This window comes from Lissotriton vulgaris, chromosome 10 (genome assembly GCF_964263255.1).
Source record: "Lissotriton vulgaris chromosome 10, aLisVul1.2, whole genome shotgun sequence".
Lineage (NCBI taxonomy): Eukaryota > Metazoa > Chordata > Amphibia > Caudata > Salamandridae > Lissotriton > Lissotriton vulgaris.
Window position 1 is genome coordinate 536353146 of NC_141698.1, and position 25248 is coordinate 536378393.

At 47.2% G+C, this 25248-nt stretch overlaps 45 non-coding genes across 45 annotated transcripts; all 45 read left to right on the forward strand.

Moving 5' to 3' along the window:
• The first annotated feature begins 104 nt into the window (after nucleotides 1-104).
• TRNAP-CGG (transfer RNA proline (anticodon CGG)) lies at nucleotides 105-176 on the forward strand. Its single transcript has one exon. It is a non-coding gene; the product is annotated as a tRNA-Pro (tRNA).
• A 385-nt stretch (nucleotides 177-561) lies between these two features.
• TRNAV-UAC (transfer RNA valine (anticodon UAC)) lies at nucleotides 562-634 on the forward strand. The gene has a single exon. It is a non-coding gene; the product is annotated as a tRNA-Val (tRNA).
• Nucleotides 635-1039: 405 nt separating this feature from the next.
• Nucleotides 1040-1111, forward strand: TRNAP-AGG (transfer RNA proline (anticodon AGG)). The gene has a single exon. It is a non-coding gene; the product is annotated as a tRNA-Pro (tRNA).
• Nucleotides 1112-1492: 381 nt separating this feature from the next.
• On the forward strand, nucleotides 1493-1565 carry TRNAV-AAC (transfer RNA valine (anticodon AAC)). Its single transcript has one exon. It is a non-coding gene; the product is annotated as a tRNA-Val (tRNA).
• A 293-nt stretch (nucleotides 1566-1858) lies between these two features.
• Nucleotides 1859-1970, forward strand: TRNAL-CAA (transfer RNA leucine (anticodon CAA)). The gene is made up of 2 exons: nucleotides 1859-1896; nucleotides 1925-1970. It is a non-coding gene; the product is annotated as a tRNA-Leu (tRNA).
• A 932-nt stretch (nucleotides 1971-2902) lies between these two features.
• On the forward strand, nucleotides 2903-2974 carry TRNAP-CGG (transfer RNA proline (anticodon CGG)). Its single transcript has one exon. It is a non-coding gene; the product is annotated as a tRNA-Pro (tRNA).
• Nucleotides 2975-3359: 385 nt separating this feature from the next.
• Nucleotides 3360-3432, forward strand: TRNAV-UAC (transfer RNA valine (anticodon UAC)). Its single transcript has one exon. It is a non-coding gene; the product is annotated as a tRNA-Val (tRNA).
• Nucleotides 3433-3837: 405 nt separating this feature from the next.
• TRNAP-AGG (transfer RNA proline (anticodon AGG)) lies at nucleotides 3838-3909 on the forward strand. The gene has a single exon. It is a non-coding gene; the product is annotated as a tRNA-Pro (tRNA).
• A 381-nt stretch (nucleotides 3910-4290) lies between these two features.
• Nucleotides 4291-4363, forward strand: TRNAV-AAC (transfer RNA valine (anticodon AAC)). The gene has a single exon. It is a non-coding gene; the product is annotated as a tRNA-Val (tRNA).
• Nucleotides 4364-4656: 293 nt separating this feature from the next.
• Nucleotides 4657-4768, forward strand: TRNAL-CAA (transfer RNA leucine (anticodon CAA)). Its single transcript has 2 exons — nucleotides 4657-4694; nucleotides 4723-4768. It is a non-coding gene; the product is annotated as a tRNA-Leu (tRNA).
• Nucleotides 4769-5690: 922 nt separating this feature from the next.
• TRNAP-CGG (transfer RNA proline (anticodon CGG)) lies at nucleotides 5691-5762 on the forward strand. The gene has a single exon. It is a non-coding gene; the product is annotated as a tRNA-Pro (tRNA).
• A 385-nt stretch (nucleotides 5763-6147) lies between these two features.
• TRNAV-UAC (transfer RNA valine (anticodon UAC)) lies at nucleotides 6148-6220 on the forward strand. The gene has a single exon. It is a non-coding gene; the product is annotated as a tRNA-Val (tRNA).
• Nucleotides 6221-6625: 405 nt separating this feature from the next.
• TRNAP-AGG (transfer RNA proline (anticodon AGG)) lies at nucleotides 6626-6697 on the forward strand. The gene has a single exon. It is a non-coding gene; the product is annotated as a tRNA-Pro (tRNA).
• Nucleotides 6698-7078: 381 nt separating this feature from the next.
• TRNAV-AAC (transfer RNA valine (anticodon AAC)) lies at nucleotides 7079-7151 on the forward strand. Its single transcript has one exon. It is a non-coding gene; the product is annotated as a tRNA-Val (tRNA).
• A 293-nt stretch (nucleotides 7152-7444) lies between these two features.
• TRNAL-CAA (transfer RNA leucine (anticodon CAA)) lies at nucleotides 7445-7556 on the forward strand. Its single transcript has 2 exons — nucleotides 7445-7482; nucleotides 7511-7556. It is a non-coding gene; the product is annotated as a tRNA-Leu (tRNA).
• A 932-nt stretch (nucleotides 7557-8488) lies between these two features.
• TRNAP-CGG (transfer RNA proline (anticodon CGG)) lies at nucleotides 8489-8560 on the forward strand. The gene has a single exon. It is a non-coding gene; the product is annotated as a tRNA-Pro (tRNA).
• A 385-nt stretch (nucleotides 8561-8945) lies between these two features.
• TRNAV-UAC (transfer RNA valine (anticodon UAC)) lies at nucleotides 8946-9018 on the forward strand. The gene has a single exon. It is a non-coding gene; the product is annotated as a tRNA-Val (tRNA).
• Nucleotides 9019-9423: 405 nt separating this feature from the next.
• TRNAP-AGG (transfer RNA proline (anticodon AGG)) lies at nucleotides 9424-9495 on the forward strand. The gene has a single exon. It is a non-coding gene; the product is annotated as a tRNA-Pro (tRNA).
• Nucleotides 9496-9876: 381 nt separating this feature from the next.
• On the forward strand, nucleotides 9877-9949 carry TRNAV-AAC (transfer RNA valine (anticodon AAC)). Its single transcript has one exon. It is a non-coding gene; the product is annotated as a tRNA-Val (tRNA).
• A 293-nt stretch (nucleotides 9950-10242) lies between these two features.
• On the forward strand, nucleotides 10243-10354 carry TRNAL-CAA (transfer RNA leucine (anticodon CAA)). Its single transcript has 2 exons — nucleotides 10243-10280; nucleotides 10309-10354. It is a non-coding gene; the product is annotated as a tRNA-Leu (tRNA).
• Nucleotides 10355-11286: 932 nt separating this feature from the next.
• On the forward strand, nucleotides 11287-11358 carry TRNAP-CGG (transfer RNA proline (anticodon CGG)). The gene has a single exon. It is a non-coding gene; the product is annotated as a tRNA-Pro (tRNA).
• Nucleotides 11359-11743: 385 nt separating this feature from the next.
• Nucleotides 11744-11816, forward strand: TRNAV-UAC (transfer RNA valine (anticodon UAC)). The gene has a single exon. It is a non-coding gene; the product is annotated as a tRNA-Val (tRNA).
• A 405-nt stretch (nucleotides 11817-12221) lies between these two features.
• Nucleotides 12222-12293, forward strand: TRNAP-AGG (transfer RNA proline (anticodon AGG)). The gene has a single exon. It is a non-coding gene; the product is annotated as a tRNA-Pro (tRNA).
• A 381-nt stretch (nucleotides 12294-12674) lies between these two features.
• Nucleotides 12675-12747, forward strand: TRNAV-AAC (transfer RNA valine (anticodon AAC)). The gene has a single exon. It is a non-coding gene; the product is annotated as a tRNA-Val (tRNA).
• A 293-nt stretch (nucleotides 12748-13040) lies between these two features.
• TRNAL-CAA (transfer RNA leucine (anticodon CAA)) lies at nucleotides 13041-13152 on the forward strand. Its single transcript has 2 exons — nucleotides 13041-13078; nucleotides 13107-13152. It is a non-coding gene; the product is annotated as a tRNA-Leu (tRNA).
• Nucleotides 13153-14084: 932 nt separating this feature from the next.
• TRNAP-CGG (transfer RNA proline (anticodon CGG)) lies at nucleotides 14085-14156 on the forward strand. Its single transcript has one exon. It is a non-coding gene; the product is annotated as a tRNA-Pro (tRNA).
• Nucleotides 14157-14541: 385 nt separating this feature from the next.
• TRNAV-UAC (transfer RNA valine (anticodon UAC)) lies at nucleotides 14542-14614 on the forward strand. The gene has a single exon. It is a non-coding gene; the product is annotated as a tRNA-Val (tRNA).
• A 405-nt stretch (nucleotides 14615-15019) lies between these two features.
• Nucleotides 15020-15091, forward strand: TRNAP-AGG (transfer RNA proline (anticodon AGG)). Its single transcript has one exon. It is a non-coding gene; the product is annotated as a tRNA-Pro (tRNA).
• A 381-nt stretch (nucleotides 15092-15472) lies between these two features.
• Nucleotides 15473-15545, forward strand: TRNAV-AAC (transfer RNA valine (anticodon AAC)). The gene has a single exon. It is a non-coding gene; the product is annotated as a tRNA-Val (tRNA).
• Nucleotides 15546-15838: 293 nt separating this feature from the next.
• Nucleotides 15839-15950, forward strand: TRNAL-CAA (transfer RNA leucine (anticodon CAA)). Its single transcript has 2 exons — nucleotides 15839-15876; nucleotides 15905-15950. It is a non-coding gene; the product is annotated as a tRNA-Leu (tRNA).
• Nucleotides 15951-16882: 932 nt separating this feature from the next.
• On the forward strand, nucleotides 16883-16954 carry TRNAP-CGG (transfer RNA proline (anticodon CGG)). Its single transcript has one exon. It is a non-coding gene; the product is annotated as a tRNA-Pro (tRNA).
• Nucleotides 16955-17339: 385 nt separating this feature from the next.
• On the forward strand, nucleotides 17340-17412 carry TRNAV-UAC (transfer RNA valine (anticodon UAC)). Its single transcript has one exon. It is a non-coding gene; the product is annotated as a tRNA-Val (tRNA).
• Nucleotides 17413-17817: 405 nt separating this feature from the next.
• TRNAP-AGG (transfer RNA proline (anticodon AGG)) lies at nucleotides 17818-17889 on the forward strand. The gene has a single exon. It is a non-coding gene; the product is annotated as a tRNA-Pro (tRNA).
• A 381-nt stretch (nucleotides 17890-18270) lies between these two features.
• TRNAV-AAC (transfer RNA valine (anticodon AAC)) lies at nucleotides 18271-18343 on the forward strand. Its single transcript has one exon. It is a non-coding gene; the product is annotated as a tRNA-Val (tRNA).
• A 293-nt stretch (nucleotides 18344-18636) lies between these two features.
• TRNAL-CAA (transfer RNA leucine (anticodon CAA)) lies at nucleotides 18637-18748 on the forward strand. Its single transcript has 2 exons — nucleotides 18637-18674; nucleotides 18703-18748. It is a non-coding gene; the product is annotated as a tRNA-Leu (tRNA).
• A 932-nt stretch (nucleotides 18749-19680) lies between these two features.
• Nucleotides 19681-19752, forward strand: TRNAP-CGG (transfer RNA proline (anticodon CGG)). The gene has a single exon. It is a non-coding gene; the product is annotated as a tRNA-Pro (tRNA).
• Nucleotides 19753-20137: 385 nt separating this feature from the next.
• On the forward strand, nucleotides 20138-20210 carry TRNAV-UAC (transfer RNA valine (anticodon UAC)). The gene has a single exon. It is a non-coding gene; the product is annotated as a tRNA-Val (tRNA).
• A 405-nt stretch (nucleotides 20211-20615) lies between these two features.
• On the forward strand, nucleotides 20616-20687 carry TRNAP-AGG (transfer RNA proline (anticodon AGG)). The gene has a single exon. It is a non-coding gene; the product is annotated as a tRNA-Pro (tRNA).
• Nucleotides 20688-21068: 381 nt separating this feature from the next.
• TRNAV-AAC (transfer RNA valine (anticodon AAC)) lies at nucleotides 21069-21141 on the forward strand. The gene has a single exon. It is a non-coding gene; the product is annotated as a tRNA-Val (tRNA).
• Nucleotides 21142-21434: 293 nt separating this feature from the next.
• On the forward strand, nucleotides 21435-21546 carry TRNAL-CAA (transfer RNA leucine (anticodon CAA)). The gene is made up of 2 exons: nucleotides 21435-21472; nucleotides 21501-21546. It is a non-coding gene; the product is annotated as a tRNA-Leu (tRNA).
• A 932-nt stretch (nucleotides 21547-22478) lies between these two features.
• Nucleotides 22479-22550, forward strand: TRNAP-CGG (transfer RNA proline (anticodon CGG)). The gene has a single exon. It is a non-coding gene; the product is annotated as a tRNA-Pro (tRNA).
• A 385-nt stretch (nucleotides 22551-22935) lies between these two features.
• On the forward strand, nucleotides 22936-23008 carry TRNAV-UAC (transfer RNA valine (anticodon UAC)). Its single transcript has one exon. It is a non-coding gene; the product is annotated as a tRNA-Val (tRNA).
• A 405-nt stretch (nucleotides 23009-23413) lies between these two features.
• TRNAP-AGG (transfer RNA proline (anticodon AGG)) lies at nucleotides 23414-23485 on the forward strand. Its single transcript has one exon. It is a non-coding gene; the product is annotated as a tRNA-Pro (tRNA).
• Nucleotides 23486-23866: 381 nt separating this feature from the next.
• Nucleotides 23867-23939, forward strand: TRNAV-AAC (transfer RNA valine (anticodon AAC)). Its single transcript has one exon. It is a non-coding gene; the product is annotated as a tRNA-Val (tRNA).
• Nucleotides 23940-24232: 293 nt separating this feature from the next.
• On the forward strand, nucleotides 24233-24344 carry TRNAL-CAA (transfer RNA leucine (anticodon CAA)). The gene is made up of 2 exons: nucleotides 24233-24270; nucleotides 24299-24344. It is a non-coding gene; the product is annotated as a tRNA-Leu (tRNA).
• Nucleotides 24345-25248: the final 904 nt, after the last annotated feature.

Sequence of the window (25248 nt, forward strand, 5' to 3'; positions counted from 1 at the left end):
AAACATGACTTTGTGTGGCTCACTTATAGGGAGACGAGCCAAATAGCCCTGCTGTTTTCTGAAAGACGCTTCAGTAATTGTTCAAAATGTCTCCTGGCCACTCAGGCTCGTTGGTCTAGGGGTATGATTCTCGCTTCGGGTGCGAGAGGTCCCGGGTTCAAATCCCGTACGAGCCCATCCTGTGGAAGTTTTCAGGCTGCTTGTCATATAGGAGCCTTTCTTCTTTTCAATGCTATAAGACGCTGTGTATGTCGAGAAGGTTCCTTACCCTGCACGCTATTTTCCACTTTTGACATGATAAAGGAGTGCAGGACTTCCTTGCAACTGCTTTTCTGGGCTGGACCAGCAGTGTAGGAACATTACATGCAAAGAGTTTTTCTAGTGTCATTTCAGGATATGGTTTCAAAATCGCCTCTTGGGGAAAAAAGTGGTCCTCATTCCTGTCTTCCAAAGAAAGAGAGACCGGGTAAGGAGAGCCCAACTTTGAGCTTCAAGGACGTTGGCCCTTAGTCTGTGCGTTCCAACCCAATACACGCCAACAAGATTCCTGAGGTAGTGTCTGTTTCTGTAGTGTAGTGGTTATCACGTTCGCCTTACACGCGAAAGGTCCCTGGTTCGAGACCGGGCAGAAATGCAGCTTGCTGTTTTTCACAGTGTTTGCATTTACTGGCTCACTTTATAGAAAAGCTGAGATAATAGAGGCTGTCTATTCCTCACCAGCCTGACGTAGTGTGCTCCAGAGATCTCAGTGACAGCTCGAAAAGAGAAGTGACGATAGCTTGCGCCATTCGCTTGCTCGCACTTTGCTCTGTAGGGTGGGCCTACTTCATGAAAGCAAGGCATGAGAGAAGAAATGCTTCTCTTGTCCTCACCACGAGCAGACACTTAAAGCAAACAAACTGTCTGAAGGACATAGGCTTTTTAATTTCTTGTTTGATGACGGTCATGGAAAAGACAGCAATCATATTGCAGAACAGAGCAGCATGTACTGGCTAGCTGCCACTAACCCCTGGAGCCGTGTCAGAGGTGACTCTTGCGTGGCTCGTTGGTCTAGGGGTATGATTCTCGCTTAGGGTGCGAGAGGTCCCGGGTTCAAATCCCGGACGAGCCCTTTTTAGAGGTAAACATACAAACCCTACTAAAAAAGCACTATGACTATTTCTCGTTATACTGGGTGCATTGTTGCACAACATATTTCTAACCTCAGAAGAAAAATGGATCACCATGCTTTATCTGCCTACCTGCTTAGTCTCAGTGTGTCCCAGGTCATGCTTTCCCAAGCTGTACTCGCTGGCATTTAGGCATCAGATATTTGCCTGTCGATGCCTGCACAAGTGAGTTTTGAATACGTCTAATTGCAAGCATGTTGGATGATATCTCTGAGGTTTTCACACTTGTTCTGCACATTCTGAGCCGCTGCTGATACAGCAGAATAGAAGTAGGGTGAAGACTTGAGAGAAACTTTCCTCTAACAGTAGAAAGCACCAAGGTAGTTTCTGTAGTGTAGTGGTCATCACGTTCGCCTAACACGCGAAAGGTCCCCGGTTCGAGACGGGGCAGAAACACTGTGCATTGGATGCTTTTTTTGTGCACACTCTAAAACCTTATTATCTCAATGCAAGTTTAAGAAGAGGTGGTCTTTGAACACAGTGAGCCGCGAGAATTTTTTTTTACCTTTGCAGACGAAACAAAGTTATCTCCATCGATCATCTGGGGGTTGTTCTTGGGCCTATTTTTATTTTGTGTGAGCTATGTTGTATTGTTGGGGCCTTTACACCTGTGACATTTCTGTGAACGTTGTAAGTGGAAACGTTGGCAGGTGCAGACAGAAAAGTCAGAACTAAGCACACCCTGAGCCGTCAGGATGGCCGAGTGGTCTAAGGCGCCAGACTCAAGAGAGCTTGATCTTCAGTGATGCTGAGCCTTCTGGTCTCCTCATGGAGGCGTGGGTTCAAATCCCACTTCTGACAGGTCCCTTTTACACCCTTAAGTCTTCCTAATTTTTGCAGTGCATTCCCCACACACACCACAATATTTGCGGGAACCTGTAGTAAATAAAGAGAAATCCACCAGGCTGGGCCCTCAATCACAATTCCATGTATTTCTGAAAGTGACACCTCAGGCACACCTTCCATTACATTTGCAATCCATCACAGTAACTGCCTTGCTGGGTTTCGAAATAAGCAGTTGATCCCATCATTTGTTGTGAGGCTCTCCTGCCACCTTTTTGGCAGAGAAGGCACTGTCCCTGCAACAACACAGGCAGACATGTTCAACAGGGCTTCCTGGTTATGTGGGAGGAGCAGATTGCCAATGGTCCCCCCTTGAAAATTCTAATTTACATAAGGAAGACAGAGAGGTAGCTGGTAGTAGGCACTACACACGGACATTGCACTCCCTCTTGTGATTTGCAGCCAATTCTAGATTGAGGCAGGAGGAAAGGAGGAGACTCGCCCAACAATGGCCATACTGGGAAGTCAGCCACTCTGGGTCTCCCAGGTGAATGTTTCAGGCCTGTGAGCCACTCATATAAATCTCGCCTGATCGAGCCTGATCGAGCGCTGAGCGAGCGCGTTTGAATCCAAATATCAAACACCTCTTTCTCAGGCGCAAGAAATGGTGGGCCCTTCATTGCTTCTGGTGTGGAAGTCTATGGAGCAAGGGTCCAGGACTTGCAGAGGAGTACAAGTGCCAGAAAGTGCTTGCTGTTCTCATCTGTGCCTTTTTACTGCTCACTGGCCGATAGGAGATTGGCTGCCCCCTTCCTTGCTGGAGTGAAAAAACAACAACTTGAGAGAAAACATGACTTTGTGTGGCTCACTTATAGGGAGACGAGCCAAATAGCCCTGCTGTTTTCTGAAAGACGCTTCAGTAATTGTTCAAAATGTCTCCTGGCCACTCAGGCTCGTTGGTCTAGGGGTATGATTCTCGCTTCGGGTGCGAGAGGTCCCGGGTTCAAATCCCGTACGAGCCCATCCTGTGGAAGTTTTCAGGCTGCTTGTCATATAGGAGCCTTTCTTCTTTTCAATGCTATAAGACGCTGTGTATGTCGAGAAGGTTCCTTACCCTGCACGCTATTGTCCACTTTTGACATGATAAAGGAGTGCAGGACTTCCTTGCAACTGCTTTTCTGGGCTGGACCAGCAGTGTAGGAACATTACATGCAAAGAGTTTTTCTAGTGTCATTTCAGGATATGGTTTCAAAATCGCCTCTTGGGGAAAAAAGTGGTCCTCATTCCTGTCTTCCAAAGAAAGAGAGACCGGGTAAGGAGAGCCCAACTTTGAGCTTCAAGGACGTTGGCCCTTAGTCTGTGCGTTCCAACCCAATACACGCCAACAAGATTCCTGAGGTAGTGTCTGTTTCTGTAGTGTAGTGGTTATCACGTTCGCCTTACACGCGAAAGGTCCCTGGTTTGAGACCGGGCAGAAATGCAGCTTGCTGTTTTTCACAGTGTTTGCATTTACTGGCTCACTTTATAGAAAAGCTGAGATAATAGAGGCTGTCTATTCCTCACCAGCCTGACGTAGTGTGCTCCAGAGATCTCAGTGTCAGCTCGAAAAGAGAAGTGACGATAGCTTGCGCCATTCGCTTGCTCGCACTTTGCTCTGTAGGGTGGGCCTACTTCATGAAAGCAAGGCATGAGAGAAGAAATGCTTCTCTTGTCCTCACCATGAGCAGACACTTAAAGCAAACAAACTGTCTGAAGGACAGAGGCTTTTTAATTTCTTGTTTGATGACGGTCATGGAAAAGACAGCAATCATATTGCAGAACAGAGCAGCATGTACTGGCTAGCTGCCACTAACCCCTGGAGCCGTGTCAGAGGTGACTCTTGCGTGGCTCGTTGGTCTAGGGGTATGATTCTCGCTTAGGGTGCGAGAGGTCCCGGGTTCAAATCCCGGACGAGCCCTTTTTAGAGGTAAACATACAAACCCTACTAAAAAAGCACTATGACTATTTCTCGTTATACTGGGTGCATTGTTGCACAACATATTTCTAACCTCAGAAGAAAAATGGATCACCATGCTTTATCTGCCTACCTGCTTAGTCTCAGTGTGTCCCAGGTGATGCTTTCCCAAGCTGTACTCGCTGGCATTTAGGCATCAGATATTTTCCTGTCGATGCCTGCACAAGTGAGTTTTGAATACGTCTAATTGCAAGCATGTTGGATGATATCTCTGAGGTTTTCACACTTGTTCTGCATATTCTGAGCCGCTGCTGATACAGCAGAATAGAAGTAGGGTGAAGACTTGAGAGAAACTTTCCTCTAACAGTAGAAAGCACCAAGGTAGTTTCTGTAGTGTAGTGGTCATCACGTTCGCCTAACACGCGAAAGGTCCCCGGTTCGAGACGGGGCAGAAACACTGTGCATTGGATGCTTTTTTTGTGCACACTCTAAAACCTTATTATCTCAATGCAAGTTTAAGAAGAGGTGGTCTTTGAACACAGTGAGCCGCGAGAATTTTTTTTTACCTTTGCAGACGAAACAAAGTTATCTCCATCGATCATCTGGGGGTTGTTCTTGGGCCTATTTTTATTTTGTGTGAGCTATGTTGTATTGTTGGGGCCTTTACACCTGTGACATTTCTGTGAACGTTGTAAGTGGAAACGTTGGCAGGTGCAGACAGAAAAGTCAGAACTAAGCACACCCTGAGCCGTCAGGATGGCCGAGTGGTCTAAGGCGCCAGACTCAAGAGAGCTTGATCTTCAGTGATGCTGAGCCTTCTGGTCTCCTCATGGAGGCGTGGGTTCAAATCCCACTTCTGACAGGTCCCTTTTACACCCTTAAGTCTTCCTAATTTTTGCAGTGCATTCCCCACACACACCACAATATTTGCGGGAACCTGTAGTAAATAAAGAGAAATCCACCAGGCTGGGCCCTCAATCACAATTCCATGTATTTCTGAAAGTGACACCTCAGGCACACCTTCCATTACATTTGCAATCCATCACAGTAACTGCCTTGCTGGGTTTCGAAATAAGCAGTTGATCCCATCATTTGTTGTGAGGCTCTCCTGCCACCTTTTTGGCAGAGAAGGCACTGTCCCTGCAACAACACAGGCAGACATGTTCAACAGGGCTTCCTGGTTATGTGGGAGGAGCAGATTGCCAATGGTCCCCCCTTGAAAATTCTAATTTACATAAGGAAGACAGAGAGGTAGCTGGTAGTAGGCACTACACACGGACATTGCACTCCCTCTTGTGATTTTCAGCCAATTCTAGATTGAGGCAGGAGGAAAGGAGGAGACTCGCCCAACAATGGCCATACTGGGAAGTCAGCCACTCTGGGTCTCCCAGGTGAATGTTTCAGGCCTGTGAGCCACTCATATAAATCTCGCCTGATCGAGCGCTGAGCGAGCGCGTTTGAATCCAAATATCAAACACCTCTTTCTCAGGCGCAAGAAATGGTGGGCCCTTCATTGCTTCTGGTGTGGAAGTCTATGGAGCAAGGGTCCAGGACTTGCAGAGGAGTACAAGTGCCAGAAAGTGCTTGCTGTTCTCATCTGTGCCTTTTTACTGCTCACTGGCCGATAGGAGATTGGCTGCCCCCTTCCTTGCTGGAGTGAAAAAACAACAACTTGAGAGAAAACATGACTTTGTGTGGCTCACTTATAGGGAGACGAGCCAAATAGCCCTGCTGTTTTCTGAAAGACGCTTCAGTAATTGTTCAAAATGTCTCCTGGCCACTCAGGCTCGTTGGTCTAGGGGTATGATTCTCGCTTCGGGTGCGAGAGGTCCCGGGTTCAAATCCCGGACGAGCCCATCCTGTGGAAGTTTTCAGGCTGCTTGTCATATAGGAGCCTTTCTTCTTTTCAATGCTATAAGACGCTGTGTATGTCGAGAAGGTTCCTTACCCTGCACGCTATTTTCCACTTTTGACATGATAAAGGAGTGCAGGACTTCCTTGCAACTGCTTTTCTGGGCTGGACCAGCAGTGTAGGAACATTACATGCAAAGAGTTTTTCTAGTGTCATTTCAGGATATGGTTTCAAAATCGCCTCTTGGGGAAAAAAGTGGTCCTCATTCCTGTCTTCCAAAGAAAGAGAGACCGGGTAAGGAGAGCCCAACTTTGAGCTTCAAGGACGTTGGCCCTTAGTCTGTGCGTTCCAACCCAATACACGCCAACAAGATTCCTGAGGTAGTGTCTGTTTCTGTAGTGTAGTGGTTATCACGTTCGCCTTACACGCGAAAGGTCCCTGGTTCGAGACCGGGCAGAAATGCAGCTTGCTGTTTTTCACAGTGTTTGCATTTACTGGCTCACTTTATAGAAAAGCTGAGATAATAGAGGCTGTCTATTCCTCACCAGCCTGACGTAGTGTGCTCCAGAGATCTCAGTGACAGCTCGAAAAGAGAAGTGACGATAGCTTGCGCCATTCGCTTGCTCGCACTTTGCTCTGTAGGGTGGGCCTACTTCATGAAAGCAAGGCATGAGAGAAGAAATGCTTCTCTTGTCCTCACCACGAGCAGACACTTAAAGCAAACAAACTGTCTGAAGGACATAGGCTTTTTAATTTCTTGTTTGATGACGGTCATGGAAAAGACAGCAATCATATTGCAGAACAGAGCAGCATGTACTGGCTAGCTGCCACTAACCCCTGGAGCCGTGTCAGAGGTGACTCTTGCGTGGCTCGTTGGTCTAGGGGTATGATTCTCGCTTAGGGTGCGAGAGGTCCCGGGTTCAAATCCCGGACGAGCCCTTTTTAGAGGTAAACATACAAACCCTACTAAAAAAGCACTATGACTATTTCTCGTTATACTGGGTGCATTGTTGCACAACATATTTCTAACCTCAGAAGAAAAATGGATCACCATGCTTTATCTGCCTACCTGCTTAGTCTCAGTGTGTCCCAGGTCATGCTTTCCCAAGCTGTACTCGCTGGCATTTAGGCATCAGATATGTGCCTGTCGATGCCTGCACAAGTGAGTTTTGAATACGTCTAATTGCAAGCATGTTGGATGATATCTCTGAGGTTTTCACACTTGTTCTGCACATTCTGAGCCGCTGCTGATACAGCAGAATAGAAGTAGGGTGAAGACTTGAGAGAAACTTTCCTCTAACAGTAGAAAGCACCAAGGTAGTTTCTGTAGTGTAGTGGTCATCACGTTCGCCTAACACGCGAAAGGTCCCCGGTTCGAGACGGGGCAGAAACACTGTGCATTGGATGCTTTTTTTGTGCACACTCTAAAACCTTATTATCTCAATGCAAGTTTAAGAAGAGGTGGTCTTTGAACACAGTGAGCCGCGAGAATTTTTTTTTACCTTTGCAGACGAAACAAAGTTATCTCCATCGATCATCTGGGGGTTGTTCTTGGGCCTATTTTTATTTTGTGTGAGCTATGTTGTATTGTTGGGGCCTTTACACCTGTGACATTTCTGTGAACGTTGTAAGTGGAAACGTTGGCAGGTGCAGACAGAAAAGTCAGAACTAAGCACACCCTGAGCCGTCAGGATGGCCGAGTGGTCTAAGGCGCCATACTCAAGAGAGCTTGATCTTCAGTGATGCTGAGCCTTCTGGTCTCCTCATGGAGGCGTGGGTTCAAATCCCACTTCTGACAGGTCCCTTTTACACCCTTAAGTCTTCCTAATTTTTGCAGTGCATTCCCCACACACACCACAATATTTGCGGGAACCTGTAGTAAATAAAGAGAAATCCACCAGGCTGGGCCCTCAATCACAATTCCATGTATTTCTGAAAGTGACACCTCAGGCACACCTTCCATTACATTTGCAATCCATCACAGTAACTGCCTTGCTGGGTTTCGAAATAAGCAGTTGATCCCATCATTTGTTGTGAGGCTCTCCTGCCACCTTTTTGGCAGAGAAGGCACTGTCCCTGCAACAACACAGGCAGACATGTTCAACAGGGCTTCCTGGTTATGTGGGAGGAGCAGATTGCCAATGGTCCCCCCTTGAAAATTCTAATTTACATAAGGAAGACAGAGAGGTAGCTGGTAGTAGGCACTACACACGGACATTGCACTCCCTCTTGTGATTTGCAGCCAATTCTAGATTGAGGCAGGAGGAAAGGAGGAGACTCGCCCAACAATGGCCATACTGGGAAGTCAGCCACTCTGGGTCTCCCAGGTGAATGTTTCAGGCCTGTGAGCCACTCATATAAATCTCGCCTGATCGAGCCTGATCGAGCGCTGAGCGAGCGCGTTTGAATCCAAATATCAAACACCTCTTTCTCAGGCGCAAGAAATGGTGGGCCCTTCATTGCTTCTGGTGTGGAAGTCTATGGAGCAAGGGTCCAGGACTTGCAGAGGAGTACAAGTGCCAGAAAGTGCTTGCTGTTCTCATCTGTGCCTTTTTACTGCTCACTGGCCGATAGGAGATTGGCTGCCCCCTTCCTTGCTGGAGTGAAAAAACAACAACTTGAGAGAAAACATGACTTTGTGTGGCTCACTTATAGGGAGACGAGCCAAATAGCCCTGCTGTTTTCTGAAAGACGCTTCAGTAATTGTTCAAAATGTCTCCTGGCCACTCAGGCTCGTTGGTCTAGGGGTATGATTCTCGCTTCGGGTGCGAGAGGTCCCGGGTTCAAATCCCGTACGAGCCCATCCTGTGGAAGTTTTCAGGCTGCTTGTCATATAGGAGCCTTTCTTCTTTTCAATGCTATAAGACGCTGTGTATGTCGAGAAGGTTCCTTACCCTGCACGCTATTTTCCACTTTTGACATGATAAAGGAGTGCAGGACTTCCTTGCAACTGCTTTTCTGGGCTGGACCAGCAGTGTAGGAACATTACATGCAAAGAGTTTTTCTAGTGTCATTTCAGGATATGGTTTCAAAATCGCCTCTTGGGGAAAAAAGTGGTCCTCATTCCTGTCTTCCAAAGAAAGAGAGACCGGGTAAGGAGAGCCCAACTTTGAGCTTCAAGGACGTTGGCCCTTAGTCTGTGCGTTCCAACCCAATACACGCCAACAAGATTCCTGAGGTAGTGTCTGTTTCTGTAGTGTAGTGGTTATCACGTTCGCCTTACACGCGAAAGGTCCCTGGTTCGAGACCGGGCAGAAATGCAGCTTGCTGTTTTTCACAGTGTTTGCATTTACTGGCTCACTTTATAGAAAAGCTGAGATAATAGAGGCTGTCTATTCCTCACCAGCCTGACGTAGTGTGCTCCAGAGATCTCAGTGACAGCTCGAAAAGAGAAGTGACGATAGCTTGCGCCATTCGCTTGCTCGCACTTTGCTCTGTAGGGTGGGCCTACTTCATGAAAGCAAGGCATGAGAGAAGAAATGCTTCTCTTGTCCTCACCACGAGCAGACACTTAAAGCAAACAAACTGTCTGAAGGACATAGGCTTTTTAATTTCTTGTTTGATGACGGTCATGGAAAAGACAGCAATCATATTGCAGAACAGAGCAGCATGTACTGGCTAGCTGCCACTAACCCCTGGAGCCCTGTCAGAGGTGACTCTTGCGTGGCTCGTTGGTCTAGGGGTATGATTCTCGCTTAGGGTGCGAGAGGTCCCGGGTTCAAATCCCGGACGAGCCCTTTTTAGAGGTAAACATACAAACCCTACTAAAAAAGCACTATGACTATTTCTCGTTATACTGGGTGCATTGTTGCACAACATATTTCTAACCTCAGAAGAAAAATGGATCACCATGCTTTATCTGCCTACCTGCTTAGTCTCAGTGTGTCCCAGGTCATGCTTTCCCAAGCTGTACTCGCTGGCATTTAGGCATCAGATATTTGCCTGTCGATGCCTGCACAAGTGAGTTTTGAATACGTCTAATTGCAAGCATGTTGGATGATATCTCTGAGGTTTTCACACTTGTTCTGCACATTCTGAGCCGCTGCTGATACAGCAGAATAGAAGTAGGGTGAAGACTTGAGAGAAACTTTCCTCTAACAGTAGAAAGCACCAAGGTAGTTTCTGTAGTGTAGTGGTCATCACGTTCGCCTAACACGCGAAAGGTCCCCGGTTCGAGACGGGGCAGAAACACTGTGCATTGGATGCTTTTTTTGTGCACACTCTAAAACCTTATTATCTCAATGCAAGTTTAAGAAGAGGTGGTCTTTGAACACAGTGAGCCGCGAGAATTTTTTTTTACCTTTGCAGACGAAACAAAGTTATCTCCGTCGATCATCTGGGGGTTGTTCTTGGGCCTATTTTTATTTTGTGTGAGCTATGTTGTATTGTTGGGGCCTTTACACCTGTGACATTTCTGTGAACGTTGTAAGTGGAAACGTTGGCAGGTGCAGACAGAAAAGTCAGAACTAAGCACACCCTGAGCCGTCAGGATGGCCGAGTGGTCTAAGGCGCCAGACTCAAGAGAGCTTGATCTTCAGTGATGCTGAGCCTTCTGGTCTCCTCATGGAGGCGTGGGTTCAAATCCCACTTCTGACAGGTCCCTTTTACACCCTTAAGTCTTCCTAATTTTTGCAGTGCATTCCCCACACACACCACAATATTTGCGGGAACCTGTAGTAAATAAAGAGAAATCCACCAGGCTGGGCCCTCAATCACAATTCCATGTATTTCTGAAAGTGACACCTCAGGCACACCTTCCATTACATTTGCAATCCATCACAGTAACTGCCTTGCTGGGTTTCGAAATAAGCAGTTGATCCCATCATTTGTTGTGAGGCTCTCCTGCCACCTTTTTGGCAGAGAAGGCACTGTCCCTGCAACAACACAGGCAGACATGTTCAACAGGGCTTCCTGGTTATGTGGGAGGAGCAGATTGCCAATGGTCCCCCCTTGAAAATTCTAATTTACATAAGGAAGACAGAGAGGTAGCTGGTAGTAGGCACTACACACGGACATTGCACTCCCTCTTGTGATTTGCAGCCAATTCTAGATTGAGGCAGGAGGAAAGGAGGAGACTCGCCCAACAATGGCCATACTGGGAAGTCAGCCACTCTGGGTCTCCCAGGTGAATGTTTCAGGCCTGTGAGCCACTCATATAAATCTCGCCTGATCGAGCCTGATCGAGCGCTGAGCGAGCGCGTTTGAATCCAAATATCAAACACCTCTTTCTCAGGCGCAAGAAATGGTGGGCCCTTCATTGCTTCTGGTGTGGAAGTCTATGGAGCAAGGGTCCAGGACTTGCAGAGGAGTACAAGTGCCAGAAAGTGCTTGCTGTTCTCATCTGTGCCTTTTTACTGCTCACTGGCCGATAGGAGATTGGCTGCCCCCTTCCTTGCTGGAGTGAAAAAACAACAACTTGAGAGAAAACATGACTTTGTGTGGCTCACTTATAGGGAGACGAGCCAAATAGCCCTGCTGTTTTCTGAAAGACGCTTCAGTAATTGTTCAAAATGTCTCCTGGCCACTCAGGCTCGTTGGTCTAGGGGTATGATTCTCGCTTCGGGTGCGAGAGGTCCCGGGTTCAAATCCCGTACGAGCCCATCCTGTGGAAGTTTTCAGGCTGCTTGTCATATAGGAGCCTTTCTTCTTTTCAATGCTATAAGACGCTGTGTATGTCGAGAAGGTTCCTTACCCTGCACGCTATTTTCCACTTTTGACATGATAAAGGAGTGCAGGACTTCCTTGCAACTGCTTTTCTGGGCTGGACCAGCAGTGTAGGAACATTACATGCAAAGAGTTTTTCTAGTATCATTTCAGGATATGGTTTCAAAATCGCCTCTTGGGGAAAAAAGTGGTCCTCATTCCTGTCTTCCAAAGAAAGAGAGACCGGGTAAGGAGAGCCCAACTTTGAGCTTCAAGGACGTTGGCCCTTAGTCTGTGCGTTCCAACCCAATACACGCCAACAAGATTCCTGAGGTGGTGTCTGTTTCTGTAGTGTAGTGGTTATCACGTTCGCCTTACACGCGAAAGGTCCCTGGTTCGAGACCGGGCAGAAATGCAGCTTGCTGTTTTTCACAGTGTTTGCATTTACTGGCTCACTTTATAGAAAAGCTGAGATAATAGAGGCTGTCTATTCCTCACCAGCCTGACGTAGTGTGCTCCAGAGATCTCAGTGTCAGCTCGAAAAGAGAAGTGACGATAGCTTGCGCCATTCGCTTGCTCGCACTTTGCTCTGTAGGGTGGGCCTACTTCATGAAAGCAAGGCATGAGAGAAGAAATGCTTCTCTTGTCCTCACCACGAGCAGACACTTAAAGCAAACAAACTGTCTGAAGGACAGAGGCTTTTTGATTTCTTGTTTGATGACGGTCATGGAAAAGACAGCAATCATATTGCAGAACAGAGCAGCATGTACTGGCTAGCTGCCACTAACCCCTGCAGCCGTGTCAGAGGTGACTCTTGCGTGGCTCGTTGGTCTAGGGGTATGATTCTCGCTTAGGGTGCGAGAGGTCCCGGGTTCAAATCCCGGACGAGCCCTTTTTAGAGGTAAACATACAAACCCTACTAAAAAAGCACTATGACTATTTCTCGTTATACTGGGTGCATTGTTGCACAACATATTTCTAACCTCAGAAGAAAAATGGATCACCATGCTTTATCTGCCTACCTGCTTAGTCTCAGTGTGTCCCAGGTGATGCTTTCCCAAGCTGTACTCGCTGGCATTTAGGCATCAGATATTTTCCTGTCGATGCCTGCACAAGTGAGTTTTGAATACGTCTAATTTCAAGCATGTTGGATGATATCTCTGAGGTTTTCACACTTGTTCTGCATATTCTGAGCCGCTGCTGATACAGCAGAATAGAAGTAGGGTGAAGACTTGAGAGAAACTTTCCTCTAACAGTAGAAAGCACCAAGGTAGTTTCTGTAGTGTAGTGGTCATCACGTTCGCCTAACACGCGAAAGGTCCCCGGTTCGAGACGGGGCAGAAACACTGTGCATTGGATGCTTTTTTTGTGCACACTCTAAAACCTTATTATCTCAATGCAAGTTTAAGAAGAGGTGGTCTTTGAACACAGTGAGCCACGAGAATTTTTTTTTACCTTTGCAGACGAAACAAAGTTATCTCCATCGATCATCTGGGGGTTGTTCTTGGGCCTATTTTTATTTTGTGTGAGCTATGTTGTATTGTTGGGGCCTTTACACCTGTGACATTTCTGTGAACGTTGTAAGTGGAAACGTTGGCAGGTGCAGACAGAAAAGTCAGAACTAAGCACACCCTGAGCCGTCAGGATGGCCGAGTGGTCTAAGGCGCCATACTCAAGAGAGCTTGATCTTCAGTGATGCTGAGCCTTCTGGTCTCCTCATGGAGGCGTGGGTTCAAATCCCACTTCTGACAGGTCCCTTTTACACCCTTAAGTCTTCCTAATTTTTGCAGTGCATTCCCCACACACACCACAATATTTGCGGGAACCTGTAGTAAATAAAGAGAAATCCACCAGGCTGGGCCCTCAGTCACAATTCCATGTATTTCTGAAAGTGACACCTCAGGCACACCTTCCATTACATTTGCAATCCATCACAGTAACTGCCTTGCTGGGTTTCGAAATAAGCAGTTGATCCCATCATTTGTTGTGAGGCTCTCCTGCCACCTTTTTGGCAGAGAAGGCACTGTCCCTGCAACAACACAGGCAGACATGTTCAACAGGGCTTCCTGGTTATGTGGGAGGAGCAGATTGCCAATGGTCCCCCCTTGAAAATTCTAATTTACATAAGGAAGACAGAGAGGTAGCTGGTAGTAGGCACTACACACGGACATTGCACTCCCTCTTGTGATTTGCAGCCAATTCTAGATTGAGGCAGGAGGAAAGGAGGAGACTCGCCCAACAATGGCCATACTGGGAAGTCAGCCACTCTGGGTCTCCCAGGTGAATGTTTCAGGCCTGTGAGCCACTCATATTAATCTCGCCTGATCGAGCCTGATCGAGCGCTGAGCGAGCGCGTTTGAATCCAAATATCAAACACCTCTTTCTCAGGCGCAAGAAATGGTGGGCCCTTCATTGCTTCTGGTGTGGAAGTCTATGGAGCAAGGGTCCAGGACTTGCAGAGGAGTACAAGTGCCAGAAAGTGCTTGCTGTTCTCATCTGTGCCTTTTTACTGCTCACTGGCCGATAGGAGATTGGCTGCCCCCTTCCTTGCTGGAGTGAAAAAACAACAACTTGAGAGAAAACATGACTTTGTGTGGCTCACTTATAGGGAGACGAGCCAAATAGCCCTGCTGTTTTCTGAAAGACGCTTCAGTAATTGTTCAAAATGTCTCCTGGCCACTCAGGCTCGTTGGTCTAGGGGTATGATTCTCGCTTCGGGTGCGAGAGGTCCCGGGTTCAAATCCCGGACGAGCCCATCCGGTGGAAGTTTTCAGGCTGCTTGTCATATAGGAGCCTTTCTTCTTTTCAATGCTATAAGACGCTGTGTATGTCGAGAAGGTTCCTTACCCTGCACGCTATTTTCCACTTTTGACATGATAAAGGAGTGCAGGACTTCCTTGCAACTGCTTTTCTGGGCTGGACCAGCAGTGTAGGAACATTACATGCAAAGAGTTTTTCTAGTGTCATTTCAGGATATGGTTTCAAAATCGCCTCTTGGGGAAAAAAGTGGTCCTCATTCCTGTCTTCCAAAGAAAGAGAGACCGGGTAAGGAGAGCCCAACTTTGAGCTTCAAGGACGTTGGCCCTTAGTCTGTGCGTTCCAACCCAATACACGCCAACAAGATTCCTGAGGTAGTGTCTGTTTCTGTAGTGTAGTGGTTATCACGTTCACCTTACACGCGAAAGGTCCCTGGTTCGAGACCGGGCAGAAATGCAGCTTGCTGTTTTTCACAGTGTTTGCATTTACTGGCTCACTTTATAGAAAAGCTGAGATAATAGAGGCTGTCTATTCCTCACCAGCCTGACGTAGTGTGCTCCAGAGATCTCAGTGTCAGCTCAAAAAGAGAAGTGACGATAGCTTGCGCCATTCGCTTGCTCGCACTTTGCTCTGTAGGGTGGGCCTACTTCATGAAAGCAAGGCATGAGAGAAGAAATGCTTCTCTTGTCCTCACCACGAGCAGACACTTAAAGCAAACAAACTGTCTGAAGGACAGAGGCTTTTTAATTTCTTGTTTGATGACGGTCATGGAAAAGACAGCAATCATATTGCAGAACAGAGCAGCATGTACTGGCTAGCTGCCACTAACCCCTGGAGCCGTGTCAGAGGTGACTCTTGCGTGGCTCGTTGGTCTAGGGGTATGATTCTCGCTTAGGGTGCGAGAGGTCCCGGGTTCAAATCCCGGACGAGCCCTTTTTAGAGGTAAACATACAAACCCTACTAAAAAAGCACTATGACTATTTCTCGTTATACTGGGTGCATTGTTGCACAACATATTTCTAACCTCAGAAGAAAAATGGATCACCATGCTTTATCTGCCTACCTGCTTAGTCTCAGTGTGTCCCAGGTGATGCTTTCCCAAGCTGTACTCGCTGGCATTTAGGCATCAGATATTTGCCTGTCGATGCCTGCACAAGTGAGTTTTGAATACGTCTAATTGCAAGCATGTTGGATGATATCTCTGAGGTTTTCACACTTGTTCTGCATATTCTGAGCCGCTGCTGATACAGCAGAATAGAAGTAGGGTGAAGACTTGAGAGAAACTTTCCTCTAACAGTAGAAAGCACCAAGGTAGTTTCTGTAGTGTAGTGGTCATCACGTTCGCCTAACACGCGAAAGGTCCCCGGTTCGAGACGGGGCAGAAACACTGTGCATTGGATGCTTTTTTTGTGCACACTCTAAAACCTTATTATCTCAATGCAAGTTTAAGAAGAGGTGGTCTTTGAACACAGTGAGCCGCGAGAATTTTTTTTTACCTTTGCAGACGAAACAAAGTTATCTCCATCGATCATCTGGGGGTTGTTCTTGGGCCTATTTTTATTTTGTGTGAGCTATGTTGTATTGTTGGGGCCTTTACACCTGTGACATTTCTGTGAACGTTGTAAGTGGAAACGTTGGCAGGTGCAGACAGAAAAGTCAGAACTAAGCACACCCTGAGCCGTCAGGATGGCCGAGTGGTCTAAGGCGCCAGACTCAAGAGAGCTTGATCTTCAGTGATGCTGAGCCTTCTGGTCTCCTCATGGAGGCGTGGGTTCAAATCCCACTTCTGACAGGTCCCTTTTACACCCTTAAGTCTTCCTAATTTTTGCAGTGCATTCCCCACACACACCACAATATTTGCGGGAACCTGTAGTAAATAAAGAGAAATCCACCAGGCTGGGCCCTCAATCACAATTCCATGTATTTCTGAAAGTGACACCTCAGGCACACCTTCCATTACATTTGCAATCCATCACAGTAACTGCCTTGCTGGGTTTCGAAATAAGCAGTTGATCCCATCATTTGTTGTGAGGCTCTCCTGCCACCTTTTTGGCAGAGAAGGCACTGTCCCTGCAACAACACAGGCAGACATGTTCAACAGGGCTTCCTGGTTATGTGGGAGGAGCAGATTGCCAATGGTCCCCCCTTGAAAATTCTAATTTACATAAGGAAGACAGAGAGGTAGCTGGTAGTAGGCACTACACACGGACATTGCACTCCCTCTTGTGATTTGCAGCCAATTCTAGATTGAGGCAGGAGGAAAGGAGGAGACTCGCCCAACAATGGCCATACTGGGAAGTCAGCCACTCTGGGTCTCCCAGGTGAATGTTTCAGGCCTGTGAGCCACTCATATAAATCTCGCCTGATCGAGCCTGATCGAGCGCTGAGCGAGCGCGTTTGAATCCAAATATCAAACACCTCTTTCTCAGGCGCAAGAAATGGTGGGCCCTTCATTGCTTCTGGTGTGGAAGTCTATGGAGCAAGGGTCCAGGACTTGCAGAGGAGTACAAGTGCCAGAAAGTGCTTGCTGTTCTCATCTGTGCCTTTTTACTGCTCACTGGCCGATAGGAGATTGGCTGCCCCCTTCCTTGCTGGAGTGAAAAAACAACAACTTGAGAGAAAACATGACTTTGTGTGGCTCACTTATAGGGAGACGAGCCAAATAGCCCTGCTGTTTTCTGAAAGACGCTTCAGTAATTGTTCAAAATGTCTCCTGGCCACTCAGGCTCGTTGGTCTAGGGGTATGATTCTCGCTTCGGGTGCGAGAGGTCCCGGGTTCAAATCCCGGACGAGCCCATCCTGTGGAAGTTTTCAGGCTGCTTGTCATATAGGAGCCTTTCTTCTTTTCAATGCTATAAGACGCTGTGTATGTCGAGAAGGTTCCTTACCCTGCACGCTATTTTCCACTTTTGACATGATAAAGGAGTGCAGGACTTCCTTGCAACTGCTTTTCTGGGCTGGACCAGCAGTGTAGGAACATTACATGCAAAGAGTTTTTCTAGTGTCATTTCAGGATATGGTTTCAAAATCGCCTCTTGGGGAAAAAAGTGGTCCTCATTCCTGTCTTCCAAAGAAAGAGAGACCGGGTAAGGAGAGCCCAACTTTGAGCTTCAAGGACGTTGGCCCTTAGTCTGTGCGTTCCAACCCAATACACGCCAACAAGATTCCTGAGGTAGTGTCTGTTTCTGTAGTGTAGTGGTTATCACGTTCGCCTTACACGCGAAAGGTCCCTGGTTCGAGACCGGGCAGAAATGCAGCTTGCTGTTTTTCACAGTGTTTGCATTTACTGGCTCACTTTATAGAAAAGCTGAGATAATAGAGGCTGTCTATTCCTCACCAGCCTGACGTAGTGTGCTCCAGAGATCTCAGTGTCAGCTCAAAAAGAGAAGTGACGATAGCTTGCGCCATTCGCTTGCTCGCACTTTGCTCTGTAGGGTGGGCCTACTTCATGAAAGCAAGGCATGAGAGAAGAAATGCTTCTCTTGTCCTCACCACGAGCAGACACTTAAAGCAAACAAACTGTCTGAAGGACAGAGGCTTTTTAATTTCTTGTTTGATGACGGTCATGGAAAAGACAGCAATCATATTGCAGAACAGAGCAGCATGTACTGGCTAGCTGCCACTAACCCCTGGAGCCGTGTCAGAGGTGACTCTTGCGTGGCTCGTTGGTCTAGGGGTATGATTCTCGCTTAGGGTGCGAGAGGTCCCGGGTTCAAATCCCGGACGAGCCCTTTTTAGAGGTAAACATACAAACCCTACTAAAAAAGCACTATGACTATTTCTCGTTATACTGGGTGCATTGTTGCACAACATATTTCTAACCTCAGAAGAAAAATGGATCACCATGCTTTATCTGCCTACCTGCTTAGTCTCAGTGTGTCCCAGGTGATGCTTTCCCAAGCTGTACTCGCTGGCATTTAGGCATCAGATATTTGCCTGTCGATGCCTGCACAAGTGAGTTTTGAATACGTCTAATTGCAAGCATGTTGGATGATATCTCTGAGGTTTTCACACTTGTTCTGCATATTCTGAGCCGCTGCTGATACAGCAGAATAGAAGTAGGGTGAAGACTTGAGAGAAACTTTCCTCTAACAGTAGAAAGCACCAAGGTAGTTTCTGTAGTGTAGTGGTCATCACGTTCGCCTAACACGCGAAAGGTCCCCGGTTCGAGACGGGGCAGAAACACTGTGCATTGGATGCTTTTTTTGTGCACACTCTAAAACCTTATTATCTCAATGCAAGTTTAAGAAGAGGTGGTCTTTGAACACAGTGAGCCGCGAGAATTTTTTTTTACCTTTGCAGACGAAACAAAGTTATCTCCATCGATCATCTGGGGGTTGTTCTTGGGCCTATTTTTATTTTGTGTGAGCTATGTTGTATTGTTGGGGCCTTTACACCTGTGACATTTCTGTGAACGTTGTAAGTGGAAACGTTGGCAGGTGCAGACAGAAAAGTCAGAACTAAGCACACCCTGAGCCGTCAGGATGGCCGAGTGGTCTAAGGCGCCAGACTCAAGAGAGCTTGATCTTCAGTGATGCTGAGCCTTCTGGTCTCCTCATGGAGGCGTGGGTTCAAATCCAACTTCTGACAGGTCCCTTTTACACCCTTAAGTCTTCCTAATTTTTGCAGTGCATTCCCCACACACACCACAATATTTGCGGGAACCTGTAGTAAATAAAGAGAAATCCACCAGGCTGGGCCCTCAATCACAATTCCATGTATTTCTGAAAGTGACACCTCAGGCACACCTTCCATTACATTTGCAATCCATCACAGTAACTGCCTTGCTGGGTTTCGAAATAAGCAGTTGATCCCATCATTTGTTGTGAGGCTCTCCTGCCACCTTTTTGGCAGAGAAGGCACTGTCCCTGCAACAACACAGGCAGACATGTTCAACAGGGCTTCCTGGTTATGTGGGAGGAGCAGATTGCCAATGGTCCCCCCTTGAAAATTCTAATTTACATAAGGAAGACAGAGAGGTAGCTGGTAGTAGGCACTACACACGGACATTGCACTCCCTCTTGTGATTTGCAGCCAATTCTAGATTGAGGCAGGAGGAAAGGAGGAGACTCGCCCAACAATGGCCATACTGGGAAGTCAGCCACTCTGGGTCTCCCAGGTGAATGTTTCAGGCCTGTGAGCCACTCATATAAATCTCGCCTGATCGAGCCTGATCGAGCGCTGAGCGAGCGCGTTTGAATCCAAATATCAAACACCTCTTTCTCAGGCGCAAGAAATGGTGGGCCCTTCATTGCTTCTGGTGTGGAAGTCTATGGAGCAAGGGTCCAGAACTTGCAGAGGAGTACAAGTGCCAGAAAGTGCTTGCTGTTCTCATCTGTGCCTTTTTACTGCTCACTGGCCGATAGGAGATTGGCTGCCCCCTTCCTTGCTGGAGTGAAAAAACAACAACTTGAGAGAAAACATGACTTTGTGTGGCTCACTTATAGGGAGACGAGCCAAATAGCCCTGCTGTTTTCTGAAAGACGCTTCAGTAATTGTTCAAAATGTCTCCTGGCCACTCAGGCTCGTTGGTCTAGGGGTATGATTCTCGCTTCGGGTGCGAGAGGTCCCGGGTTCAAATCCCGGACGAGCCCATCCTGTGGAAGTTTTCAGGCTGCTTGTCATATAGGAGCCTTTCTTCTTTTCAATGCTATAAGACGCTGTGTATGTCGAGAAGGTTCCTTACCCTGCACGCTATTTTCCACTTTTGACATGATAAAGGAGTGCAGGACTTCCTTGCAACTGCTTTTCTGGGCTGGACCAGCAGTGTAGGAACATTACATGCAAAGAGTTTTTCTAGTGTCATTTCAGGATATGGTTTCAAAATCGCCTCTTGGGGAAAAAAGTGGTCCTCATTCCTGTCTTCCAAAGAAAGAGAGACCGGGTAAGGAGAGCCCAACTTTGAGCTTCAAGGACGTTGGCCCTTAGTCTGTGCGTTCCAACCCAATACACGCCAACAAGATTCCTGAGGTAGTGTCTGTTTCTGTAGTGTAGTGGTTATCACGTTCGCCTTACACGCGAAAGGTCCCTGGTTCGAGACCGGGCAGAAATGCAGCTTGCTGTTTTTCACAGTGTTTGCATTTACTGGCTCACTTTATAGAAAAGCTGAGATAATAGAGGCTGTCTATTCCTCACCAGCCTGACGTAGTGTGCTCCAGAGATCTCAGTGTCAGCTCAAAAAGAGAAGTGACGATAGCTTGCGCCATTCGCTTGCTCGCACTTTGCTCTGTAGGGTGGGCCTACTTCATGAAAGCAAGGCATGAGAGAAGAAATGCTTCTCTTGTCCTCACCACGAGCAGACACTTAAAGCAAACAAACTGTCTGAAGGACAGAGGCTTTTTAATTTCTTGTTTGATGACGGTCATGGAAAAGACAGCAATCATATTGCAGAACAGAGCAGCATGTACTGGCTAGCTGCCACTAACCCCTGGAGCCGTGTCAGAGGTGACTCTTGCGTGGCTCGTTGGTCTAGGGGTATGATTCTCGCTTAGGGTGCGAGAGGTCCCGGGTTCAAATCCCGGACGAGCCCTTTTTAGAGGTAAACATACAAACCCTACTAAAAAAGCACTATGACTATTTCTCGTTATACTGGGTGCATTGTTGCACAACATATTTCTAACCTCAGAAGAAAAATGGATCACCATGCTTTATCTGCCTACCTGCTTAGTCTCAGTGTGTCCCAGGTGATGCTTTCCCAAGCTGTACTCGCTGGCATTTAGGCATCAGATATTTGCCTGTCGATGCCTGCACAAGTGAGTTTTGAATACGTCTAATTGCAAGCATGTTGGATGATATCTCTGAGGTTTTCACACTTGTTCTGCATATTCTGAGCCGCTGCTGATACAGCAGAATAGAAGTAGGGTGAAGACTTGAGAGAAACTTTCCTCTAACAGTAGAAAGCACCAAGGTAGTTTCTGTAGTGTAGTGGTCATCACGTTCGCCTAACACGCGAAAGGTCCCCGGTTCGAGACGTGGCAGAAACACTGTGCATTGGATGCTTTTTTTGTGCACACTCTAAAACCTTATTATCTCAATGCAAGTTTAAGAAGAGGTGGTCTTTGAACACAGTGAGCCGCGAGAATTTTTTTTTACCTTTGCAGACGAAACAAAGTTATCTCCATCGATCATCTGGGGGTTGTTCTTGGGCCTATTTTTATTTTGTGTGAGCTATGTTGTATTGTTGGGGCCTTTACACCTGTGACATTTCTGTGAACGTTGTAAGTGGAAACGTTGGCAGGTGCAGACAGAAAAGTCAGAACTAAGCACACCCTGAGCCGTCAGGATGGCCGAGTGGTCTAAGGCGCCAGACTCAAGAGAGCTTGATCTTCAGTGATGCTGAGCCTTCTGGTCTCCTCATGGAGGCGTGGGTTCAAATCCCACTTCTGACAGGTCCCTTTTACACCCTTAAGTCTTCCTAATTTTTGCAGTGCATTCCCCACACACACCACAATATTTGCGGGAACCTGTAGTAAATAAAGAGAAATCCACCAGGCTGGGCCCTCAATCACAATTCCATGTATTTCTGAAAGTGACACCTCAGGCACACCTTCCATTACATTTGCAATCCATCACAGTAACTGCCTTGCTGGGTTTCGAAATAAGCAGTTGATCCCATCATTTGTTGTGAGGCTCTCCTGCCACCTTTTTGGCAGAGAAGGCACTGTCCCTGCAACAACACAGGCAGACATGTTCAACAGGGCTTCCTGGTTATGTGGGAGGAGCAGATTGCCAATGGTCCCCCCTTGAAAATTCTAATTTACATAAGGAAGACAGAGAGGTAGCTGGTAGTAGGCACTACACACGGACATTGCACTCCCTCTTGTGATTTGCAGCCAATTCTAGATTGAGGCAGGAGGAAAGGAGGAGACTCGCCCAACAATGGCCATACTGGGAAGTCAGCCACTCTGGGTCTCCCAGGTGAATGTTTCAGGCCTGTGAGCCACTCATATAAATCTCGCCTGATCGAGCCTGATCGAGCGCTGAGCGAGCGCGTTTGAATCCAAATATCAAACACCTCTTTCTCAGGCGCAAGAAATGGTGGGCCCTTCATTGCTTCTGGTGTGGAAGTCTATGGAGCAAGGGTCCAGGACTTGCAGAGGAGTACAAGTGCCAGAAAGTGCTTGCTGTTCTCATCTGTGCCTTTTTACTGCTCACTGGCCGATAGGAGATTGGCTGCCCCCTTCCTTGCTGGAGTGAAAAAACAACAACTTGAGAGAAAACATGACTTTGTGTGGCTCACTTATAGGGAGACGAGCCAAATAGCCCTGCTGTTTTCTGAAAGACGCTTCAGTAATTGTTCAAAATGTCTCCTGGCCACTCAGGCTCGTTGGTCTAGGGGTATGATTCTCGCTTCGGGTGCGAGAGGTCCCGGGTTCAAATCCCGGACGAGCCCATCCTGTGGAAGTTTTCAGGCTGCTTGTCATATAGGAGCCTTTCTTCTTTTCAATGCTATAAGACGCTGTGTATGTCGAGAAGGTTCCTTACCCTGCACGCTATTTTCCACTTTTGACATGATAAAGGAGTGCAGGACTTCCTTGCAACTGCTTTTCTGGGCTGGACCAGCAGTGTAGGAACATTACATGCAAAGAGTTTTTCTAGTGTCATTTCAGGATATGGTTTCAAAATCGCCTCTTGGGGAAAAAAGTGGTCCTCATTCCTGTCTTCCAAAGAAAGAGAGACCGGGTAAGGAGAGCCCAACTTTGAGCTTCAAGGACGTTGGCCCTTAGTCTGTGCGTTCCAACCCAATACACGCCAACAAGATTCCTGAGGTAGTGTCTGTTTCTGTAGTGTAGTGGTTATCACGTTCGCCTTACACGCGAAAGGTCCCTGGTTCGAGACCGGGCAGAAATGCAGCTTGCCGTTTTTCACAGTGTTTGCATTTACTGGCTCACTTTATAGAAAAGCTGAGATAATAGAGGCTGTCTATTCCTCACCAGCCTGACGTAGTGTGCTCCAGAGATCTCAGTGTCAGCTCAAAAAGAGAAGTGACGATAGCTTGCGCCATTCGCTTGCTCGCACTTTGCTCTGTAGGGTGGGCCTACTTCATGAAAGCAAGGCATGAGAGAAGAAATGCTTCTCTTGTCCTCACCACGAGCAGACAATTAAAGCAAACAAACTGTCTGAAGGACAGAGGCTTTTTAATTTCTTGTTTGATGACGGTCATGGAAAAGACAGCAATCATATTGCAGAACAGAGCAGCATGTACTGGCTAGCTGCCACTAACCCCTGGAGCCGTGTCAGAGGTGACTCTTGCGTGGCTCGTTGGTCTAGGGGTATGATTCTCGCTTAGGGTGCGAGAGGTCCCGGGTTCAAATCCCGGACGAGCCCTTTTTAGAGGTAAACATACAAACCCTACTAAAAAAGCACTATGACTATTTCTCGTTATACTGGGTGCATTGTTGCACAACATATTTCTAACCTCAGAAGAAAAATGGATCACCATGCTTTATCTGCCTACCTGCTTAGTCTCAGTGTGTCCCAGGTGATGCTTTCCCAAGCTGTACTCGCTGGCATTTAGGCATCAGATATTTGCCTGTCGATGCCTGCACAAGTGAGTTTTGAATACGTCTAATTGCAAGCATGTTGGATGATATCTCTGAGGTTTTCACACTTGTTCTGCATATTCTGAGCCGCTGCTGATACAGCAGAATAGAAGTAGGGTGAAGACTTGAGAGAAACTTTCCTCTAACAGTAGAAAGCACCAAGGTAGTTTCTGTAGTGTAGTGGTCATCACGTTCGCCTAACACGCGAAAGGTCCCCGGTTCGAGACGGGGCAGAAACACTGTGCATTGGATGCTTTTTTTGTGCACACTCTAAAACCTTATTATCTCAATGCAAGTTTAAGAAGAGGTGGTCTTTGAACACAGTGAGCCGCGAGAATTTTTTTTTACCTTTGCAGACGAAACAAAGTTATCTCCATCGATCATCTGGGGGTTGTTCTTGGGCCTATTTTTATTTTGTGTGAGCTATGTTGTATTGTTGGGGCCTTTACACCTGTGACATTTCTGTGAACGTTGTAAGTGGAAACGTTGGCAGGTGCAGACAGAAAAGTCAGAACTAAGCACACCCTGAGCCGTCAGGATGGCCGAGTGGTCTAAGGCGCCAGACTCAAGAGAGCTTGATCTTCAGTGATGCTGAGCCTTCTGGTCTCCTCATGGAGGCGTGGGTTCAAATCCCACTTCTGACAGGTCCCTTTTACACCCTTAAGTCTTCCTAATTTTTGCAGTGCATTCCCCACACACACCACAATATTTGCGGGAACCTGTAGTAAATAAAGAGAAATCCACCAGGCTGGGCCCTCAATCACAATTCCATGTATTTCTGAAAGTGACACCTCAGGCACACCTTCCATTACATTTGCAATCCATCACAGTAACTGCCTTGCTGGGTTTCGAAATAAGCAGTTGATCCCATCATTTGTTGTGAGGCTCTCCTGCCACCTTTTTGGCAGAGAAGGCACTGTCCCTGCAACAACACAGGCAGACATGTTCAACAGGGCTTCCTGGTTATGTGGGAGGAGCAGATTGCCAATGGTCCCCCCTTGAAAATTCTAATTTACATAAGGAAGACAGAGAGGTAGCTGGTAGTAGGCACTACACACGGACATTGCACTCCCTCTTGTGATTTGCAGCCAATTCTAGATTGAGGCAGGAGGAAAGGAGGAGACTCGCCCAACAATGGCCATACTGGGAAGTCAGCCACTCTGGGTCTCCCAGGTGAATGTTTCAGGCCTGTGAGCCACTCATATAAATCTCGCCTGATCGAGCCTGATCGAGCGCTGAGCGAGCGCGTTTGAATCCAAATATCAAACACCTCTTTCTCAGGCGCAAGAAATGGTGGGCCCTTCATTGCTTCTGGTGTGGAAGTCTATGGAGCAAGGGTCCAGGACTTGCAGAGGAGTACAAGTGCCAGAAAGTGCTTGCTGTTCTCATCTGTGCCTTTTTACTGCTCACTGGCCGATAGGAGATTGGCTGCCCCCTTCCTTGCTGGAGTGAAAAAACAACAACTTGAGAGAAAACATGACTTTGTGTGGCTCACTTATAGGGAGACGAGCCAAATAGCCCTGCTGTTTTCTGAAAGACGCTTCAGTA